The 9,828-nt window shown below is 34.4% G+C and overlaps 1 pseudogene; it reads right to left on the minus strand.

The window, feature by feature from the left end:
- Nucleotides 1-3,471: 3,471 nt before the first annotated feature.
- LOC132171816 (tyrosine decarboxylase-like) lies at nucleotides 3,472-5,046 on the minus strand (annotated as a pseudogene).
- Between the last annotated feature and the right edge of the window lie 4,782 nt (nucleotides 5,047-9,828).

Here is a 9,828-nt window from a genome sequence, read left to right on the forward strand (position 1 = left end):
AAAAAAAACAATTTAATCTCTAGAGTCAAATTCTGTGAAAAAATTGTTTTTATTCTCCCATTGATTTTACTTTAATACAGCATGAAGTAATTTGTAATTTAGACCAATTACAGTGACTAATTATTTATTTATTCCAAAAAACTTTTTTTTTTTTTTTTATTCGCCCATTGGTTTTTTTTGTATTTTTAAAAAACCGTTTAGTTTTTTTTTACAATTATTTTATTATTTTATTTGTTAAAAGAATAGGGGTATTATATGAATATAAAAAGATAAGTACCCTTTTTGATACATTTTAGTAGTTTAGAGAACTACTTTAGTACTTTTTTAACATTAAGGAGTTTATATTGCACACAACTGGTAGTTTAAGAAGCTTTTTTATATTTTTTCCATGAAGTAATTTACTGAAGGTTTCATTCACATGTGGCTGTTGGAATCCCAAAGGTGTACGTGTTGAAATAGTTGCAGCTTCTTGTGTTACTTTTACCCAATATTATGAATCATATAATATGACCTCTTACAACAAGTTAAGGTTTTTAACATTTCCTAGTCCAGCACAACCCCGCGTTAAAGTCTACCAATGCCATGTCCATGTCTCTCTTCCTATACCATTTATTCCAAAAGATTAACCTGATAAAAAGAAGTAAATTTATAGCTTGTTTGGGATTGCGTTTGAAAAATAGAGCTTTTAAGTCAAAAAATGTTTTTTTGGCAAAAACTTCATTTTTAAGCTTTTGGCAAAAGTACTTTTTGGCCATTTTTAGGCTTTTTGGACCCCTTAAAAACGTTTTTAATTTTTTTTACCAAACGAGTACTTTTTATTCAAACAGACTTTTTGTGTGTTAAACGTAATTTTAGGCACTTCAAACGCAATCACAAACAGATCATTAATCACTTAATCATTACTTTAACATTCTGCCTCACGTGTGGGCTTAAACTCCCTTTTAATAGGTGAGGCCTAACATGCTAAATATTTAATTTAAATTGGTGAAAATTTGACGAAGTCAAGGTTCGATCTCAGGACCTTCGGCTCTGATATCATGTTAAATTATCACTTATCTCAAAATAACACACACACATACCACTTAAACCCTAAACCGTTAAATTACCACTTATCCCAAAAAAGCACGCACACATACCACTTAATGCATCTCTCTCACATCCCCCTCAACATTAAATTATTAATCTTCACCTTCAAATTCCAAGCATATATATTGCGAGGTGATCCATAATAATCTTGGCAACCAACCATGGCACTATCCACAATTTTTATTTTTCAATGCCCAATTATGTTTTGCGTTCTATTCTTATTAGAAACGTAAATTTGTCGCATTAAGTCTCAATTTATTGATACATCATGTTTCTTTTACGAACCTAAATATTAAGTAATTTTAATAGGCTTTTGGAGGAAAATTGAACCTCACAACGCAAGCGCTAATTTGTATAATAATTTTCATCAATCCATACTTTATTCCAATATTGTACTTAGACTCCGTTTGTTTCGATGTAAAATACTTTTCTTTGAAAAATTAATATTTTCAACATGAAAAATGATTTCCTGGAAAACATTTTCCGGTGTTTGGTGCATACGACATAATTTTATATATATATATATATATATATATATATATATATATATATATATATATATATATTTTCATTAAATCATATTAAACTCTAAATTACGCAAATGTCCCGACTAAGTCTTAGAAGTGTCCTAACCGAGTCTTGTAGGGACCCCACTACGACTCGCAAGGGACCTGCTCGGACCCAGCCTAGACCCTCTCAGGACCCGCCCAGAACCCGTTAGGGACATTTTTGTAATTTAGAGTTGATGCAGCCTAACTATGGGGAAGCGAATAAAACAATACGAGAAGAAGAATAAATAACTCTTAGATCTTGAGTCTATCAAGAATCTGAGAGTTCTTCTCAAAACAATAGAGTCTATATAGGGTTTAAGGAAAATATGAAGAAAACTCCTCTGAGTAATTCTTATTGAAAGAAAATTGATCAAATAACATAGACTGTCTTCTCAAGAGGCTATAATTATATATTTATAGCCCCAAAACCCCTAGTACTAATAAAGAATGGAATTAGGGCTCCCACAACCCTAATCCTAGTAAAACAAGTAAACTAAGTCGGTTTTAAACAAATAAGAGCGAAAAAATAACATAGGAAGCTCCGAGTGCGCTCGATCGCAGGTAGAGTGCAATCACAGTTCCAGGGGATATTCCCTTTGCTGCGCGAGTCTGGGATCTTGTCACCGTCTTCTAGGGCGTCTTCACACATTTATCCCTTCGGGTCTTCCTCATATACTCGCAGGCATTGTAGTCTACATCAAGAGTTTAATATGATTTTCTCCATAAACACCAAATACCAAAAAAAAAAATTCCAAGAAAATGTTTTTTGCTGAAAACATTTTCCGACATTGGGGACCCGATTGAGACCCCGCTTGATTTTCTGTACACGTCAAATACCGGAAAATGTTTTCTAAGAAATCATTTCCAAGAAATTGTTTTCTGCCGAAAATATGTTCCGACGTCGGGTCCCGGCGAGGTCCCGATAAAGTCCTGGCAAGGTCCTGGACAGGTCATGGGCAGGTCCGAGCGGGTCTTGGTCAAATCCCAGTGGGATCCTAGGTGAGTCCCGGCGAGGTATCGGGCTGGTCCGGTTAGGTCCTGGTCAAGTCCCGAGTGGGTCTTGATGGGGTCCCAAATAGATCCTGGGCGAGTACCAACGAGGTCTCGGGCAGGTCCAATTGCGTCTTGAGTGGGTTTTGGCAGGGTCTTGGGCAGGTCCGGTCGGATCGCAAGTGAGTTCCAGTCAAGTCCCGGGGGATCCTAGGCAGGTCTTGGCAGGGTCCGTCGAATTTAGAATGAGATGCTCAAACTCGGAAAATGGTTTATGGTTTTCAAATGTGTAAACCAACCGTAAACCATTTTTCGAAAATTGAAGAATTTCGGTCAAAAGGAAAATATTTTTCTTTGACTATTTTTTTATATCTCATCAAACACCCGAAAATACGAAAAACATTTTCCAAAAATCATTTTACGGCGAAACAAACGGAGCATTAATTAGAGGTTACAACACTGATTTAGACTAGTATTAGGACTTATAATCCCGCTTGGACTTGGACTCTTTTCATAACTAGGATTAGGACTTAATATTATAGCCCCACTCGGAGTAGAACTAGGACTTTTACATAAAAATAAAGATTAAAACAATATTGCTCCCAGTAATCTCAGAGAGGTAGGCAAAGATATACTTATAGTCCTAACTTGCTAAGGACTGTAACAATTTCCGCATCGCATCTCCCTCTTTCATTGGTCTTTCAAATGCTGTTCAATAAGTAAATTCAATAGCATAGTCTTCTATAGCATTTTGTGTTTGAAAATTATTTTCTGATTGGAGGACCACGTACGCCACAAAGAATTGAGAAAGGGTAATGGATAGAATTTTACTCAAAGCTTACTTTTAGTTGGTGCTTAGTATGGCGGTTGCATGCTCCTGCACAACTTTCCAAGCCATTATCACGTGTCGTTCCTCTACCAGAGTCGCGCCGACGGCGAACCGTATGGCGTAGACATTCCCAACCACGGCATGAGTCATGAAAACGCGGCCTGACATGTTAATGGACTCCAATAACTTCTGGTTCACCTCATTTGAACTTCCTTCTTCTTCTTCGTCTTCTACGACCTTATAATGACCATTCTCAGCGTTACCAATTTGGTGTGATTGCTTTGGCTTTCGCATAGCTATACCCATTGCTTTTGGCAAAACCCTAAAGCAAACCATAGCAAAATTTCTAGGCACCACAATTTCAAACCTCTTGTCCATTGCTACAAGCTCTTCAAAGACCTTGGCCATTTTAACATGACTTCTCAAGAAGTTCCTCAGGTTAGCCACGCCATAGCTTCTAAGCACAAACCACAGCTTCAAGGCTCGGAATTTCCGGCTTAGGGTTATCTGCCAGTCTTTGTAATCCACCACTTGCCTTGAATCGGTGGCTTTATTCCTCAAGTACTCAGGGTTGGTTGAGAGAGATTTTATCAAGGCGCTCGGATCTTTCACCCAAAGGCAGCAACAATCTAAAGTGGTTAAGAACCATTTATGAGCATTGAGACTGAATGAGTTTGCACTCTCAACGCCATCCATGAAATGCCGGAACTCAGGACAAATGCATGCACTTCCGGCATAAGCACCATCGACGTGGACCTACACGCCATAATCTTTTGCCACATGGCATAACGCGCCTACTGGATCAACGGCAGTTGTTGAAGTAGTCCCCACAGTGGCACATAAAAACAATGGGACTAAACCTGCTTCTATGTCTTTGCACATTTCGGATTGGAGGAAGTCTGGTGACAGCGCAAATGATGTCGACTTTGTGGTCTTGATAGCTCTGACATTGTTTGGGTGGATTCCGGCTATTTTTGCTGCTTTTTGGAGTGCAATGTGCGTTTGGTCGGAGCCATAAACCACCAACTCTCTCATGTTGTCTCTCCCGATTTTGCTTAGCATTTGATCCCTTGCAGCGACGAGTGTGCACAAAATGGCCTCACAAGTGGTCCCTTGTAGCACACCCCCACCATTGCCAGAGAAAAGAAAGGACTTGGGAAGCTTGAGCGTCTCTCCAAGCCAATCCACGACTATTGTCTCAAGCTCAGTGGCGGCTGGAGATGCAATCCAGTTGAATCCGACCACATTAAATCCGGCACTAAGCATTTCGCCTAGAAACCCTGCTGTGCTACCACTGCTTGGAAAGTAAGCGAAGAAGTTGGGGCTTTGCCAATGTGTTAAACCAGGAATTATATGCTCCTGCACGTCTTGCAGAATGGTTTCCATGGGCTCTGGATTATATGGGGTGGACTCCGGCAAACGTTGCCGGAGATATCCTGGTTCCACTTGGCTTAGAACAGGGTATTTCTCAACATTCAGATAATAATCGGCTAAGAAGTCTATCATCACGTGGCCTTGCCGCCTGAACTCCTCAGGGTCTAGTGGATTGTTGTTAAAGACAGAAGAGTGGTCAAAATTGAGGCTAGCCATTTTTGGTACGTACAGAGAGAAGAAATGGTTGAGTTGGTTTCTTTGGTTTTCTCAAGGAAGAGTTGATGAGTGGGAAAGAAACTGAAGCGGATGAAGAGCTTATATAATTCAGTTAATTTACTTCAACTCACCATTCCTTGACGAGCTCATGTTGAGTACAACAAGAATCGTATAAATTAAAGTCGACCGTTTCAAAATTATTTGGTTAATTTAATCTGTCACAAATATTAATTAGGTTGACAGTAGGGAGGGGGGACCATGGCTCCCTACTTCCTAAAAAAAATATTACCGATTATTCAAATTGTTATAGCTAGCTTCCAAAAAGCCTTTATAATTAATACATGTTTGTAATGACGTTGCTTACACATAGAGACGGAGGGAGGGGGATCGGCTGGGCCATGCCCCCCCCCCCCCCTCCACTTCCTCAAAAAAGATATTTTAAGGAGTAAAAAAATAAAATAAAAATTATATTGATCCCCCCAAACCCCCCCCCCCCCCAAAAAAAAAAAAAAAAAAAATTGATAGGTCCCGGTCCCCCTAACTCTCTTCCACCGGTTGGTTCTTGCTTTATAGGTTAATCCTACGGTTTTATTTTGGTTAATTTTTCTATTATTTGGCTTGGAAATTTGGTTAAGAATTTGAAAAGTTGATTTTTTTTTTTTTTTTCCCCTTCATAGATTAGCTATCGGCTTGGAAACTTGGAAATTCCTGTTGCTACTTGGAAATTTTTGTGTTTTTTGTTGTTGTTATTTTCTTTATGTATGTATGTAAATCTTGGATATTTTCTCTGTGAGGATTTCTAGTTCTTGATTTGGTATGGTCGTATGAGAATTTTTTATGGGTTTTTATAATTAATGCCATTGAGAAATCTCTAGTTTCTCTTTGAATTTTTGTTCCACCCATTGAATTTCAAGTTTGAAATCATAATGATTTATGAAATTTTTGATTAGGTCCGAATTTGGAGGAATTTTAGTAAGAAGCTAAATTCCTAAAATTAACTAGAGGCTTTTGTGTGTAGAGGATTTCTATACATGATTTAAGATTTGGGTTGTTAGATTAACGGGTTTAAAGCTTTAATTTCACTATTGTTTATAGTATGAACATAAACCTTAATTTGTATAGTATGAATTAAAATTAGGGCTTTTGGTATGTGAACACTAGGATTGCTAATTGGATGTGTTAATTACATTTAAAACGTTAATTAACCCTAGACTCTCATGAGTTCAATGGAAATTGATGCCCATTGGGTTTAGGTTCTAATATATCATATTATAATCATATTGATTGTTGTATGTGAATATGAGTATTCTAAATTTGGGGTAAGTTGCTAGATCGATGGAATAGGAAGAGAATAATAATTACAGGGTTAAAGTGTAATGTTTAAGTTAGAGTCTATGTGATGATTATGTTATTCATGTGAGTTTGTTCATTGTTAACTTACACATATTTTTTCTTTATTTTCTAAAGACTCAAAATGATCATGTAAATTTATTTGTAGATGATGAGAAAGTCAAATACAATACTTGACTATGGGAAAAAAAAAAAAAAAAAAAAATGCAGAAGCGAAAACATTTCACTGTGAAACTGCAGTCAGCATAAGAGGTTATCAGAATTACATATACAAAATATATATAATAAGAGCAAACAATAAATAGTTCTAAATATGTATTTTTTTACTATTTAGAGAGAAAGAGAATGTGTATTTATATAAGATTGAATGGAACCTTATAAAGTCGAGTCACCGAGCGAGCGAAACCAGGGTTTTGGACAAAGCAAATTAAGACTGGATTTGTTGTTGGATTTTAGGATGTCCTGTTCTCATCTTATAGCAAGGTACTAGATCTAGTCAACCATTTATGTATATAGTCTACGCCAAGTCTTTCCTTTAATTAATTTATTTATTTATTTTAACCACGGAAGAAAGTTTAATTTATTCCAAAGTCTTATTAAAAAAAAAATATTATTCAAAATTCTACCCGATCGGCTAGCTAAAAATACCTAGGACAAAAGTATAAATTCAACTAGGACGGGCGTAAACCTTGTCTTTTAGCCCCTCAAATGGAGAGCTGTCGATTTACCACTCTAATAAATTCTATTATCTCTTGATTAGAATTTTACTCGTTCTTAGATAATAGTAGTACAAAAGGAAAATAATAGTCACAATTCGAGTTGATTGCCAATTATATTTTATTTTCTATTTTAGATTAGGATTTTATTTTATTTGGTTAAGATTTTATTTTATTTGATTAGAATTTTATTTCGTTTTCTTATTAGGATTATATTTACTTTAATTATTTCATTTCCTTCTTAGGATTAAGTTTACTATTACTATTAGGATTATGTTTACTTTCTATTCAAATTATTATCAATTAAATAATTTTATTTCAAATACTTTGCAGAATTTTATCTTTCTTTTAACTTGTAGTATTGTTTTATCTTTTGATGAGAAGACGCTGACACTAGTATTGCTTTATCTTTTGATGAGAAGACACTAAAGCTTTTTATTGTGGTTACTTAGAGCCTGCTTGGGAGGATTGGCCAAGAAATTTTGGAAAATGATCCTCTCCATTTTAAAATTCCTCAATTTTCTCTATTTAATTTATTTTGAAGGGTATTACATTTAATGCACTACCATCATTAAAACTTTTAGACAATACTACCTTTCAAAATACACTAAATAAAAAAAATTAAGAAATTTTAAAATAGAGAAAATCCGTTTCCAGAAATTTTGGTAGGAGAAAAAGAAAACAGTGCAGTTGGTATAAATTCTGGATCCTATTTCATTTAAATTCTTTTCAAGAATCTAAATGCTCCAACAGAATTCACATGGTGTACAGCCAATTTAGTAATTGGATATAGGACAAGGTTAGCATTAATTAGTTACATGAACATTAAATGAAATTTAATGCCAATGAGATATATTGAGTGGCTGAGAATTAACCAAGTTTTTTTAAAAAAAAAACCAAAGGTCGTTTTTTCAAACGTTTGCTTATCACGTGACGCCGTTTGTTCAAGATTTTTTTCACGGCACTGCACTGTTTTATATACATAAATGGTTGACTAGATCTAGTAACTTGCTATAAGATGAGAACAGGACATCCTAAAATCCAACAACAAATCCAGTCTTAATTTGCTTTGTCCAAAACCCTGGTTTCGCTGGCTCGGTGACTCGACTTTATAAGGTCCAATTCAATCTTATAAAAATACACATTCTCTTTCTCTCTAAATAGTAAATAAATACATATTTAGAACTATTTATTGTTTGCTCTTATTATATATATTTTGTATATGTAATTCTGATAACCTCTTATGCTGACTGCAGTTTCACAGTGAAATGTACACGGACCGACACACTGCATCTTTTTCGGTTATTAAAACTTTATATATATATATATATATACTTTTTTTTGGGTGGGTGAATTTGGTTAAAGGGAGGAGAGTTGAGTCATTTCAAATCGATTATATTAGCTTTCAAAATTATAAATATTTGAAAAACTATAACGTCCTTTTTTTTAAAGGGATCTTTTGGATAAGTCTCCTAATTAGTAATTTTATAAGTTATTTTTGTGTCACTCTCACTACAAGAAACTTAATCTTTAGGAATGACTTATTTTATACGCTAAAAGTTCCCTAGTGGCAGAGCCAAGATTTAGTGTGAGGAGGGGCGAAATTACAATAATAAAATATAATAGTAAAATATGGTTTTTAATAGTAAAATATGTTTTTCTCCTCATATATATAATTTTATGAGAATATATTGCAAATTTTAAAATATTAGAGTTCAAATTGAAAAAAGTTCAAACTTGAAAAAAGTAAATTTTGTAATGAACGAAAGACCATGTATATAGTGAATTTGCACGGGAATTCTTAATTGCATGACCGTCGCCATCCCATCTTTAGCAGTAATTTTACACCTAATCAAAAATAACAAAGAAGGGTTATGAGATTCAGAACTCGAATAAAAAACAACATTTGCGTAGAAATCATCAATATTAACTCAAACAAACCAATAGACTCAGTGGCTGGAAGAAATATTGCATCAGGAATAGGTCCAAGAATGGCTGATGGCCTGGCCTGCAATACACAACAAACATAATCTAAACAATCTAGAAAAACTTTCATGATGCTGTTTTTTGGGAGTAAATTAATGTGTCATTCGAAGAATGACGATGCGGCTTTTAAAATTACAATTTGATCAAAATTCATTAATGATTAATCACAAGTCCAATGGTTATTTTAAAAGCCACATCATTCTTGAAGGAAAACAAGAGGGACATGTAGTATTATTCAATGAAATGAAGAAAACGAGGCCGAAAAATACTAATACAATCATTTAAAAAAAAAAAAAAAAAAAAACACATTTTTCTCAAACTAATACTCAATTTGTAATGTCTCTTCGATTAAAGATTGCATCATATCCCCTCCTCCCAATTACTAAAACTAGATCATAACCCATGCTATGCGCGAGATTCTTCATTATAATTTAATTTTAAAATCTAAACGTATTTTTATCGTACTTTTCATTATAGGTTAAAAAATCATAAATTAGTGGAATAGCAATAAATGACTTAATATATATATATATATATATATATATATATATATATATGTGTGTGTGTGTGTGTGTGTGTGAGAGATGACATTCAGCACTTATTAGACTAGATTGAAGAAAATTTCCTCTAAAATAATTTGAAGGAAATTTCTATTAAAAAAATAAAATAAATAAATAAAGTTATACACATGTACATTTCTAAACATAGTGACACAAAGTTACACAAAGCA

This window comes from Corylus avellana, chromosome 1, assembly GCF_965113065.1.
Source record: "Corylus avellana chromosome 1, dhCorAvel1.hap1.2, whole genome shotgun sequence".
NCBI classification, from domain to species: domain Eukaryota; kingdom Viridiplantae; phylum Streptophyta; class Magnoliopsida; order Fagales; family Betulaceae; genus Corylus; species Corylus avellana.